This window comes from Cupressus sempervirens, chromosome 1, assembly GCF_028749045.1.
Source record: "Cupressus sempervirens isolate cs-2001-9-10 chromosome 1, ASM2874904v1, whole genome shotgun sequence".
NCBI lineage: Eukaryota > Viridiplantae > Streptophyta > Pinopsida > Cupressales > Cupressaceae > Cupressus > Cupressus sempervirens.
Window position 1 is genome coordinate 648,744,743 of NC_143118.1, and position 13,984 is coordinate 648,758,726.

At 36.4% G+C, this 13,984-nt stretch overlaps 1 pseudogene; it reads left to right on the forward strand.

The window, feature by feature from the left end:
- The first annotated feature begins 8,885 nt into the window (after positions 1-8,885).
- On the forward strand, positions 8,886-13,783 carry LOC149579571 (sucrose transport protein pseudogene; annotated as a pseudogene).
- The last annotated feature ends 201 nt before the right edge of the window (positions 13,784-13,984 follow it).

Sequence of the window (13,984 nt, forward strand, 5' to 3'; positions counted from 1 at the left end):
GGAGAATGAAGAGTGAATGGAGTAGTTCTTGGATTAGGCATAGTAGTGCATGAAGGTTGAGGATGTTTAGGATTAGTAGCATGGAAAAGGTTTGTATCCAAGTGAAGGTTAGCTTGAGTTTCTTTTAGAGGTAGCCCTTGAGGGTACGCATATTGAATATGGAAAGCACTAGGTTTTTTGTTTGATGGAGGCATGTTGGAAAGCTTTTAAGTGTTGGGAGATGCATGAGTATTGGAAGAAGTGGAGGTATCAAAGAAACCATCACTAGACATAGGTTCATTAATATGATCTTTCTCAAGAAAAGTATCCTCATCACATGAATCATTAGAGGTATGAATAATTCCATTATCAATAAGATCTTGGATTTTATGTTTTAGCTCAATGAAATCAAAAGTAGCATGGTCATTAGATTGATGATAAGCACAATAAGCATCCAAGAAAGGATTTTCATAGGAGCTAGACTTAGGCAACATGACGAGATTAGTTTCAAGAAGTGTTTGCAAAATGTCATCATAAGAATGTTCCAAGGGAGTAAAAGTCCTCTAAAAAATATGTCTAGGATCTTCTTGTTGTTTCTCAAGTGAATAGCATGCGTTCATGTCTTCATCATTATCTTCATCAAAGATAGGTCCATCATGAAATTTTGGCATAGGCTCAAGTGCTTGTTCTCTACAAAGGTCTTTAGATCTAGAAGATGAAGACATTTGATGTCTTGAAGTAGAGCATGTAGAACTAGAAGAAGAGGATGACCTCAAAGAAGGTGACTCACATGCATGTAAAGACCTTAAGGAAGATTCATGTAATGATGCAATCTTCTCCTCTAACCACTTCTCAAGTTTAGACTTCATTTCTGTCATGCACTTAGAGAGATGAAGGTAAGAAAGATCATTTGTCTCTTCTAGTTCTTTGTATTGTGCATATAGATCTTGAAACTCTTTAGTGACATGGAGGATATCATGATCATCTAGATTCGGTTGAAGTTTGGTAGCACAAGGTTTAGATCCCATAGTTTTAGATGCAAACCCAAGCATAAAAGAGCCTAGAAGATAACTTGATGATGAAACTATAGGAGGTACAGTGTTCACTTGCCAAGATAGTAGAGAGAGATGAAAGTGACTCATCAAACAATATGTCCAAGAAACTTATGACATGAATGACTCAAGTCAATAGCTAGGCAAGATGCCCAAATAGCCAAATAGATAGAGCAAGCAGGGTGACGAGTGAACAACTTTCCCAACCCAAGAGTGTTGTCAAGAAATCAAGGTAACCATTTCAGAAAAAATATAACTAGCAAGCAAACATAGACCATGAAGATAGGAAGACCATGAGCACTAAGACCAAAGAGTCACTTTAAGCATGTTAAAGAATTAGAGACATATAAAAGAAAATTCAAATGATGAGACTCCTCTTAGCAAGCAACACAAGAAAGTTTGCACTTGATGTTTTGACTTGATTGACAAAGTTTGACAATAATTGATAGCATAGCAAGTTTGATGTTCAAAAGCAATTTCTTTCCAAGCAAGATAGTGACACATGGAGTAGTCTTCAAACAATCAAGCAAGAGACAAAGCAACCTTGAATGATACAAGCATATGTGAGGTCTTAAAATAAATTCTTAGAACTATTGTCATGTGTATGTTCAATAGATTTTCACAGGTATAGCACATTCAAGAACACATCAAGCAATATCTACCTAAATGTCATGGTTCATTACTCAACAACTTGGCCCACACTTGATGCTCCTTTTCCTCACACCAAGTGGTTTCCCACAAGAGATATTGGCTTTTTCATGGAAGTTCTATAAGCACAACCAAGGGAACAAATATGGTAAGTGTAAATCTTGGGGTGATCCGGGTAGTCCGCTAGGATCGATCCTTGCACCAAGAAGTTGAGCAGCTAAAAAGGGTAGTTAGTAACTTAGGGTGTTTAGATAGGGCTTCTGTTCATAGTGTTCCTCTTGCTCCCAATTATGGGACACCTCACCTTGTGATGAGTAATCGATCTTGTGACCACAAGAGTACCTTAAGCATTCTTGCCTAGTGATCTCCTTATGGTCAAAATCCCATAAGCGATCACACTAGACAAAGAAAAACACTACATCTACCCAAATTTTGTGTCCTTGATAGCCTTGAGTTTATAGTGGGTTGGAAGAGCTAGGTAATTTTCTTGTCCCCACTTGGGTTGTTCCTCTCAGGTTGTCCGGGAGCAGGCCCTCTAAAGGATTCTAAACTACACAAAGAGTGGATCAACTTTTGGAAGTCAAGATTTTTGATTCAACACAAGGGTGAAGAGAATACTCTCCTATTCCAATCATTTTCTCCCAAACATGTCAAGAAGATTCAGTTGTCTCTTACTTTTGAAACCAAATGGCAAGTCAAGATTTATGATTCACCACAAGGGTGAAGAGCATACTCTCCTATCATAAAAAGATCCCAATTGTAAGTTTTAATGTGCCTAAAAATAAACAACTAGTATGTGCCACACATGTAAAAGTAAAGAACAAGAAAAATTGAGTTTTTATGCATTGGGCAGCCCTGCAAACAATCATTAGTAGCCCTTGTGCATTTGAAGCTTTGACATGCGTTCTTTTTATGCAATGTTTCAATTTTTTTTCACAAGGATGGCAACTTGCAATCACAACTTGTTAGCACCACAAGTTAGTGTGAAATAACATAAAATAATGCAATAAAAATTGGTTAGTTGCCTCAAATATCCAAGTTATCTTCCAATCAAGTGTATGCCAAGAAAGGGCAAACTAATCACAAACGCTCTCATTTTTACTCTTTGCTTTTGATCTAGTCAACAAGATTATAATTTTTTGCTATTATTTCGGATCCAAAAATAGAAATGAAAAAAAGAGACCCCTACTAAAAATCAAAGAGCTTTCCAAAAATGCAAGAAATTCAAAAAAATCTCTTAATTTGCTCCCTAGAGATCGATTTTGTCAAAACAGGCCAGATTTATAAAATTGAGTTTTTGATCCCTAATACGACCTCAAAAGACAAAACACAAAGAGAGTACCCCTCTTAGAATTCAAAAATATTTCTAAAAATGTAATTTTTTCTGAAAAATGCACTGATTTGCGATCAAAAATAACTCTTTATGAAAAAAAAGAAAAAATCATAACTCCTAAAAATCATGTCAAAATGCTCTAAAAATCAGACTGAGATATTTTGAACACATACTCAACCTGAAAAAAAAATTTCAGAACCAAAATCCAAGCGGTTTAAAAGATATGATCAAATCTTTAAACCAACTAGATTTTTGGCCTTCAAACCAATCTACTTATGGGTTGGCCTTAAAACCAAAGTGATAATTCTAAAAAAGAACTTGATTAGATCCAATATGCTGCTATAAAAAAAAATCAGAGATAAGAAATGAAAGAAAATAGAGTTAGAAACTTGATTCATGCCCCACGGTGAGCGCCAAAAATGTACACTTGAAAGTGTCCCACTCTAAACCCTTCTATCCAAACGATTCCATGAGTTTGGAATGCTTGGATGCTGGCTTAGAGCTCCCTATCCACAAAGTGCAAGAGAGTATATTTCAAGTTCAAGGGCTCTCAGATGAGCCTTAGAGATACTCTTCTTGCTAGTAAACCATGCAATGGGAGGTTCCAAAGATAAGATGCAAGAATGCAAATGTCCCAAGGAGTTCCTCAAGAATGCAATGCAAATGAAGATTAAGCTAGAATGAGATGCAAAGTGGAGCTATCCTAAAACATGTATGAGAGTGTTACAATACCATTATTAAGCTATGTGATATTAAGATACATGTAAAAATGAAAGCTAAGCTAAGCTAGAATGCCATGATGCCATGGATGAGAGAATGTAGACAAGAAATAAAAATTCTCCACAAAGCTCCAAAGAAACCTATTAGAAAACTTGCAGCATAAAAATATTCAAAATGAGGATGGATCCTTTGAGGGGGAAAGCTCTCTCCCTTTTAAAGTCGTACGGACAGTAGAGATCAAAATGAAGATGGTGGATGATCAACGGTGGAATTCGAAAATAGGAGTGATCCATGTGCACACACAAGTCAACCAATAGAATATAAGTTGACTTGTCACATAAGACAAAAGTCTCAAAAGCCTTTTCTTTTAATTGTAAAATAGAAAAAGGACTTTATGTGTGCACTTTAAGTGGGTTAGAAGAATGGGGTCTTTTATTTAATTAAAAGGGGACATGTTCTTTTAATCAAATAATGAACTTAGGATAGCATAATCAAACTATAGGTTATAATCAAATAAATTTATTATTAGCAATTTGGTCTAAGTAAATGATTAAATTAATTTAGCCAACATGTTGAAAAGGGGGCTAATAGTCTAGATGACCATTTTGAGGCATTTTGATAGTATTGAGAGAACTGGAATGCCACAGAGGTTATAGTATGAGTACTTATTTGACTTGCTGAACTTGTTCTTCTCTAAACCTCTGTAATTGATCTCGAACAACTGAGGAATAGTTTTCACATTCTTACCAAGCTTAACATGACGAAATCAATAGGCTCTTGTGCTCAAAAAATTTGCAATCTTTGTTCGCGTGGGACTAGAATTAATGAAAATCTCCTATATTATACTCTATTTTTTCCACACACGAAGCTTTCATTTATCATAAATGCGTAGGACAGAAAAATAGAGTGGCGTCACATTTTCTTTTAAACTTGCACCGTTGATCCATGAAAAATCCTACGACCTAGGAATGACAACTAGGCTAACTCAGCTTTCTTCTTAACACATTGGCAGTCAAACCAATGAAATACCTCCATTTGTACCTTTCCTTCAAGGCTGGTGCTTCAAACTGGGTCCACAGATGACCACAAACATGTGTCATCAACTCGCTAACTCGTTATACATATCTCTCAAGCACCTTTCCACAGCAAGCTAGCGATAACCATTGATCTTACTTTAATTGTGTGGTAGATAATTGAAACAACCTTTAAGAACAAAATGGTGGGTCCCTTGCTTATTAACTCGCTATACTTATTTATTGCACATCTCCTCATAGCAAGTTAACGAGCATCATCGATCTAGATTTGATCTTGCTGTCAGCAATTTACTGCAATAGTGGTGGGCCACCACTCGCCAACTTGCTATACATAACTTCCAAGCACTTCTTCATAGCGAGCTAATGATGGCCTTTGATCCTGGCTCGATCTCATGATAAAAAATCTTTGTACTGTATACATGGGAAGTGGGTCCATGATACCACTATCGCTGAGCTAGCTCAACACGCTGGCACACACACACACACACACACACACACACACACACACACACACACATATATATATATATATATATATATATATATATATATATATATCTCTTGATGACATCACATGTCTTCAGACTCATTGTGTTTATGACTTTTAGGTGGGTTTCTATGTCGCTACCAGCAAAAAAACCAACAATCCAGCTAGCGACATGGCGAGCTCCGACGAATCAAAGTTTTCTGGCTCAAAGATATTTCAACAGGACACCACCATGTAATTTGATTTGCACAACTCAACCTTATCATGTCACTCATTCGGGGCCCACCTTTGAGGATTTTTCAGTTACATTACCATTTTTTGAGCATTTGTTACATCACTACCGGCATAAAAACCACAAATCCAGCTAGTGATATGGCGAGTTCCGATAAGCACTTTAAAAACAACACTCGAAAAAAGAAACTACAAAAGACAATAACTTGCAGAGGGACAAAAGTGAAACATGCACCATATCTTCCTTGGGATCCTCAAAATTACTTCTGATCTCAAAAAGACATCGTCTTTGGAAAAATTGGGCATTCGCTATATCGCCACCGGCAAGCCGCAAGTGTTTTCAATTAGTGACTTGGTGAATTGCCGGATAAAATTAAACTCTGGTGACACCACTTGCAAATATTTCCACATGCCTTTCTTCTTGAAACTGACTAGTCTGGGACATAGTACATGGTCAATAGATCTTCCCACCAACACATTTCATAGCACCGGACTCCACTTTTCAGTATCACACATAATTCTCCAATGGTCGCTACCTCGCTATGCGTAACATACGAGCATCTTGCCATAGAGAACATGCAACAACCGTAGATTCAAATCAAATCAAACTGCAAGATTAAAACTCCTTTTTCAAAAGACTTAACAATGGTGATCAAGCAAGCAGGAAAACAATATTTGCTCCTTGTTGTTTGTTTTTTTTTTTTTTTAAAATTTTCGTGCCAAGAAAAACTTAAAAGGACAAACCTAAGGCTTTTCACAGATTTTTCAAAGGTATCGAAATATACTATGCCAAAACCTAAAGCCCTATGACTTATCAGAAACTTCTCATTTGATTTTTTTTATGATCCTAAGAAAATTTGATTCGCAAAAAATCAGACCAACATATCTGATGTACTCATTAAAAGATACTTTGTCCTCAATTGAGGGATCATTTTTGTACAATTTAATGTGAATAGCACACAAATTATATTGCACATTTATCTGCTAGATGTTGGGTACGTTGATTTGACATAATAAATTAGTGGATGCTAGTTTTGATAGATTCAAACTTGTGAAAAAAATTCTAGAAAACATTTTTACTATCCAACATAGTTAACCTGAGAAACCAACAACTCCATGGATATATCCACACAACCTCTGTAAGTTTTTTATATACATAGCTATGGGTATTCTGTTTAAATTTTCAAACTTAGTGCCATCAACTTAAGTAGTCCTTGATATGTTCTACTAATAAGTTAGTGAGTCACTACTGATATGTAAGACATCGAAACAAATAGATTCTTATTATGGGCTGGTGTATTTATTGCTTCTGGGCACTAACATACTATAGATCTTTACTTTTGCATTAGAAACCTTGTGACTGTTAAGTAGTACAAGCTTAATAATTTTACTACCTGGATCAGTGGGATCAAGAATGCTTTTGAGCACAGATCTAGGTCATTTCTTGATTTCCAACTCTTCAACTATTTATTGTCAAATTTTCACATAACTCTTGTATCACTTCCAACCCTCCAAGAAAATTCCTGTTTACTTTGTGTTCTTGTGCTATAACTTTTTAAGCTAAGCCAAATCTTTTTGATGTCTGGGTTTCAGGCTTGCATGCTTATCTGTTCAGTGAGATACATTATATGATCTTTTTCCTGTTGACATGATGAATTTTGAAGAATGCACTGGTTTAGGTCTAGCCCTTTTTCGTACTTCATTCTTGCATTTATAGAAATGTTTCTTTCATACTGTTACTTGAATTTGTAATAGTAGCTTGGATAGTTATGGACATTTTAATCTGTAAAATATATACCCCCACTTGGGTCTACTCACCATGTCATCATTCTAGAAAGTTAATTTACAGCAAGGTAGTGCATTGTAACATTGTAAGGCCTTAGTTTTAGTTTTTGTTTTAATATAGAATTGCAAATAGACAATAGCTTGGGAATAGTAAATAGTTTCTAGCTATTGCTTCTAAGTTCAATGACCCTTCTCATGTTTGTAGTTGTATCTAATTCCAAGCACTACCCCATAAACAATGATGTAATTTCCACATTTGAGCGGTATCTACCTTTTGCCATAAGATAGTCATCCCCCAACATAAAGGAAACTTTATGCATGATTTCATTTGTTTTGAATTTCATTTTTTTTCAATCTATTCTAGGAAACTTTCCCCAAAAATACAATCATTACTTTTGTGGCCCGAAGAGAGAAATTTGCCAACATTGTTAGTGCAAAGGTGATATTCACTAGCCACCTCCAAGCATCCAAAAGTACCTTTGAATGTGGTATCCCTTTTGAGATCACAATTTCTTCCACACAAGATATCTACCACTCTGTAGAGGATTATGAGCAATGCATTTTTGAGTTTGTATTTGACTTGTGTACTTGCCTATCTTCTCACCAATCCTTGGCACTGATTTTCCTTAGGTCCATGAGGGTCATTGCATGCATGCAATCCTTTGATTCGATGACCACATTAGAAAGTTGGGTTGCATCCATGCTTCCCTCTTTTTTTACCATAATATTTTGAAACTTTAGAATGTTGCAAGTAGACTTGAGAGGATCTCCATCACTTTTTTAATTCTCTAGTAATACAATCTCCCCTAGGACAACATTTGTCATGATAAGACAATGTCCTTCCAAATGCAATTTTACAATTGTGATTGACTTTGGTAACTAGACCCGAGCACAACCTTAGCTTCTGCTATGTTATTGGCTCCAAGATTCGATTTCTGTGTATTCAAATCTAATGTATCTTCTTTCAAGCTTGCTATTCCTTATTGAATACTAGAGATTATAAAAATCAAATGTGTTTAAGCTAGATTTGAGATTGTGTTGGATAATCTTGCCACACATCTCAGATTTAATTTTTGTGTTTTTTTGAAAATTATTCAGGATTGGGCAATAAAAACCCAATAATCTAAAAGAATGCGACAACAACACTTAGTCCCATCACAAATAGAGATACTAATATAGATACTCATTGCATTCAGGTGATGTTTCCATCTCTACCATCACCTATCATTATTTGTAGCATCTTCCACATATTCATAAGGATCATATCACAAATCACACACATCGTGATTATAATGAGCACCTGTCTCATATACAAAATTTTTCTCATACACATCATAGGTACACAAGTTAATTAGCTTTCCATACATCACATACATAGGAAGTAGCTCTAATATACATCACAAAGACTATAGTGACCTGCTCATACGTGAATCACAAGACATCATATATATATAATCTAGAATCATTAGGTTCATGCAATAGTTAATGTTATTGGCATATCTGTCATTTGAAACCTCTTTTATTGCCATAGTAATTGACTGTGAGTTTCATTGAAAAATTGCTGTTATTTGTCATACGGATACCAATTTTTTGGAGTTGGTGGGATTGTTTTAATCATGAATAGAAATTTTCTTGTGGGAAGAAAAGTGAAGAATGGAGTTCCTCTAAGAACTCTAGCAAGGTTGCATCAGTGGCAACAGGGATGCAATTTGGATGGGCTTTGCAGCTCTCCTTACTGACGCCATATGTGCAGGTTTTAGGTATTCCTCGTACATGGGATAGTTATATATGGCTGTGTGGCCCTATTTCTAGCATGTTTGTGCAACATATAGTGGGGTATTATAGTGATAGATGTGAGTGCTCCCGGGGAAGAAGGAGGCCATTTATAGTTATGGGAGCATGCATTGTGGTAATGGCAGTTATGCTCATTAGATTTTCAGCAGATTTGGGATGTATGTTTGGTGATTCAATCTCATACAGGCCAAGAGCTATTACTATTTTTGTTTTGGGGTTTTTCCTCCTTGACCTTGCCAACAATATGCTTCAAGGGCCTTACAGGGAAATCCTCATAGATTTATCAAGTATGTCATGCTTATATTGTTTTGCTATTTGTTGCAATGGTATCTAGAAAGTTTATGTTTAAGATGATGGTTAAGGCCTTACTTACAACCTTTTTGAGCTACATTTCTTTTTCCCCTCTCTTTTTTTCAATGTCATCTTGTAGTATTGTTCAAGGTAATGTTCAACTTGCAGACATTTGTCCTATGTTAGTGTTAGCTCCAATCCCGCTTGAAAATGACCATTTATAGAAAATTTTCAACAAAAAGTACCATGTATAAAACAACTCAAATGTTTAGAGAAAGAAACCTTTTTGATTAATACAAAACTTTGACATTTCCCACCTCTCGAGGTTTTCAATCTTCAATGCCCAATGTTCAAGACTTTTCCATGAAGGGTTGTCTGGCAAAACCTCCTTAGCTTAGCCATGTAGAAAATAGACCTTGAAGGGAGTATATGTTTATAGAATGTCTCTGTTAAGATTAGCCATTACAGGATGGTGAGGTGATTAATTTTTAATCTACGGAGACTAATGTTTAGATTCATGAAACTATTACTATATTAATCCACAATCAACTATATTTATTCCCTTTGCAGAAAGTTTTACCTATGGGATAATTTTTATTTACCATTTACAAAGGGATGTACCAATTGTTTTTGCTTTCAAAAATTTTGTCAAGAAAAATATTTCGTTACTATAGCTCATCATAGATCTTTGAAATTGTTTCCATACCACATTTAAAGAGGCTTTGGTTGAAGCCAATAATTTCCTATGGTTTATCATTAGATTTCATTAATGGTTATAGAGTTTTAAAATTTAGCTCTTGATGGTTGTAATTTGAATAATTATGCTCATCAAAAGCTATATCCCATTATCTTATGTCGAGCATTTCCTATTAGGAGTGCATATTTCATCAAAGGTAGTGCTAGATAGGTTTGGATTTTTTATATTCTAGTGTGTACCCATTAAAGACTCCTCTACTGCAAATGCAGTTTCTTTTCTCAATGGAGAGACTTGCCAAAAAGAACATCCATACTTGGTTTATATTTCATTGACTGTATCCCAAAAAGGTCTAATTTCTTCACATTCCTTGGAGACCATAGGGAATTTCACTCCAAGGAAAAAGTTCATTTTCATGGGCTAAGTAGTGCAAATTTTGAGGGAAGAATTTTGAATCTCCCTATCATTCAAGGACTCAATATAGTGTTTCCATGAGCAAATTTTTCTCTTCACAAATAGCCACAAGAAATTAAAACTAGGCAACCATAAATGAACTCTAGATTGTATTCTCTTGCTAAATGAAGGACTTGTTGTCACTTAGGTTTGCACCCTTGTCCAAAGCTTATGCATGAGGACAACCTAGTGAAACATGGAAACAACCTCCAAGTTGTGGGACTTGAACTATGAGGTTGAGTCTCTGAAGAAGGCCAGCTTCCTCTTACTATTAGGATGCACCTAACTACTCTTAGAGAGGAAAAGAGAGAAGGACAGCATGAAAGAAAATCTACCTAATCTAATCTAAAGAGGTGATGCACCAAACTAGAGTGTTCAGACCAATCTCTGCCCATATATGCACTATTGAACTAGAATGAAACTAAGGATATACACATTTAGACTTGCTTAGATCTAATAATCACATGTAGATCAAAAAACTAGAATGAATGACATAAGGAAGAGAGATTTACTTATATTATCAGTCATAGGTCAAAGAGCTACAGTCATGTAGGTTACAGATATCCACAAAACATTAATGAGAGGCAAGGATTCTTGCACTTTCACACCAATGATTGAAGGAGATAAGGCAAAATTCATGTAGTTCAGAGGCAAAGGGAATGTTACACTAGAATTGCAGAGCAATAACAGAGAACAACAAAGAATGATCGACCTGAACAAAATTTACAAAATTTTCCTTTATAGTACAGGCATAACTGAGATGTCCTTTAACTTATAGTTATTCTACAACCACTGCATTGAATTCCTACAGAGAACAATCATGGGGATTTGAAGAAATTTGATCTTTTGTGTTAAATAATGCCTTGAGAAGATAGAAACAACACCATTAAGCTACTCTGACTAGGTAGATGGATCAACTGGGGGCAGTGGAGTGTTCTTCTTTGTTTCACATTCACTTCTGGTGGTTGGGATTGATTACAGAGATCAGATCACATAAAAAATCCTGACTTCTTCATTCTTGAGTGCCTGAATCAATAGGGTCAACAAGTTAACCAAACTCTGCATCCAAAATGGGGCATGTGGGCTAATAACCTCCTTTTATTTTGCCACCTCGTGGGAGTCTTACATGGTTGACCACATCTTTTAACTAACTACGGCATCTCGTCAAACTCTAACTATGACGATCTCGCTAATTGCTAGCCCTCACTATTAACACCTAGCGTTACCTTCCTGGGCCCACGAGGACATGTGTCCTTGAGTCGCTATCTCACTATGCATATCTTTTGAGCACCTTTCCATAGCAAGATAGTGAGGACCATCGATCTGCCACCATCTGACAACCCTAAAAGTACAATAAAATCTATTAGGTAGCCCTATGTTTTGCAGCTCGCAAGGAAATAGGACCCACAATCCATGTGTCACCAGGTTGCTAAGTCGCTATACCTAAACAACGCATATCTTCCCATAGAAAGTTAGCAAGGAACATCGATCCATGTTGATCTGATGATAGTGAAAGATGCACTGAAGGGATTGGCCCACTTTTTGCACTGTCATTGCCCTAGCCAATGAGAAATCAACCAACTGCCAATGTGTCATTAATCTGTACACTCATTCCTAATGGATCACTGGTTTGGGGTCCACCTTGTGACTTATGGAACAAACCTGGGCCCACAAGGACATGCGGCATTGAATCGCTATCTCGCTATACATATCTTTCAAGCAACTTCCCATAGTGAGATAGTGAAAGCCATTAACCTGAGGTCAATCCAAGGGTGAAGAAACTACATCAGGCATTTTGAAGATTGGTGGGTCCCATACTCACTATGTCGCTATGAGTAAACAACTTGCAACTTTTCATAGCGAGATAGTGAGGACTGTTGATTTTGCATTGCTCCGACAGTCAGAATCCCTCTTGTATCTTGTTACCCTTCCACATCGCATGAGGTCCCACCAAACACTCATTTCATGGTGACTCACTGTGTTGCTAACGGCAAGATACTTGAGTTTTTTGATAGCGATATAGTGAGTGCCGAGGCTTTATCAAAACTCGGCACCAGAGAAACAAAACACCACTACTGCCAAATTGGGCACACCAATTCACGTGGCAAACACTCGCTATGTCACTAGAGTTAAAGGTCGAGAATTTTCTCATAGCGACATGGCAAGGGCTGTAGATCTTGAGGAGATCCAATGGCAGGAGAGTTGTGGGTCCGCATAAATGTTAAAGCACAGTCACTTAGGAAATAAAGAAATAACCTAAGGTTTTGATCGTTGATTTTTTGATATTTCTTGGGCATTAAATAATATTGAACTGGAAGTGGCCATTGGACAGGCTGGGCATTTGAATTCAAATCTTTGGCTAGGGGGTGGGGGAGAAATGGATAATAGGAGTTTAATTTGATGAATGAAATATTTTACTGAATTCTAGCACCTCTTGAAGCTCCACCCATATGTATTTCTAAATACTTTTCCTCTGGCAGGAAAAAACCAGAGACAAACTAGAGTGCCAATGCCTTTTTCTCACTGTTTATGGTAGTAGGGAATGTGTTAGGATTTTTGAGTGGTTCTTATAGTAAATGGTATAAAATTCTTCTGTTCACAAGAACAGAGGCCTACGGTGTCAGCTGTGCTAATCTAAAGTCTACATTTTTTATAGCAATAATCCTCTTAGTGGCTACTACCATTCTTAGTGTAATAGCCACCCCTGAAAAAAGATGGTCAAAGGCTCAAGTAGAAGAAAAAGCGAGGGCAAAGGTAGTGGGAGGTAAAATTCATAATCCAATTGATGAAAATGATGAAGATGATGAGGAGCAGGAGGCTGATGAAGCAACCCAAGAGACATTCATATGGGAGCTATTTAGTGCTTTCAGAGATCTCCCTTCTCCAATGTTGTATTTACTTATTGTAACTGCACTGACATGGCTTGCGTGGTTCCCCTTCTTACTCTTTGACACAGATTGGATGGGTGAAGAAGTTTATAAGGGAAAGCCTTTTGGTCTTGAACCTCTTCCAATTTTATATGATGAAGGTGTCAAATTAGGATCATTTGGCCTAATGCTAAATTCAATAATGCTAGGAGCAACTTCTTTGATGATAGAAACTATGGCTCACAGGACAGGCCCTAAATTATTGTGGGCAATCACAAACTTCATTTTGTGCCTTTTTCTTGCATGTACTATTATCATCACCAAACTTGCTAAAAATCATGAATTTGTACCTCCTCATAGTTCTGTTAAAATTGCAGCTTTGGTTGTTTTTGCAGACCTTCACTACTACATTTAACATCATTTTTCGACCAAAAATTTTGACCATCAACTAAATAAATTGAGGGTGGTTGAAATGTAAAGGCAAAAATTTCATTTTTTTACATATAAGACCCGTGTTGGTCAAAATTTTGACCAACACAAGGCTTATACATCCACAAAGTTAAAAAAACATTTTCCCTTTTATGTCTTTCACGCCCAATTTCATTTGACTTTTTTG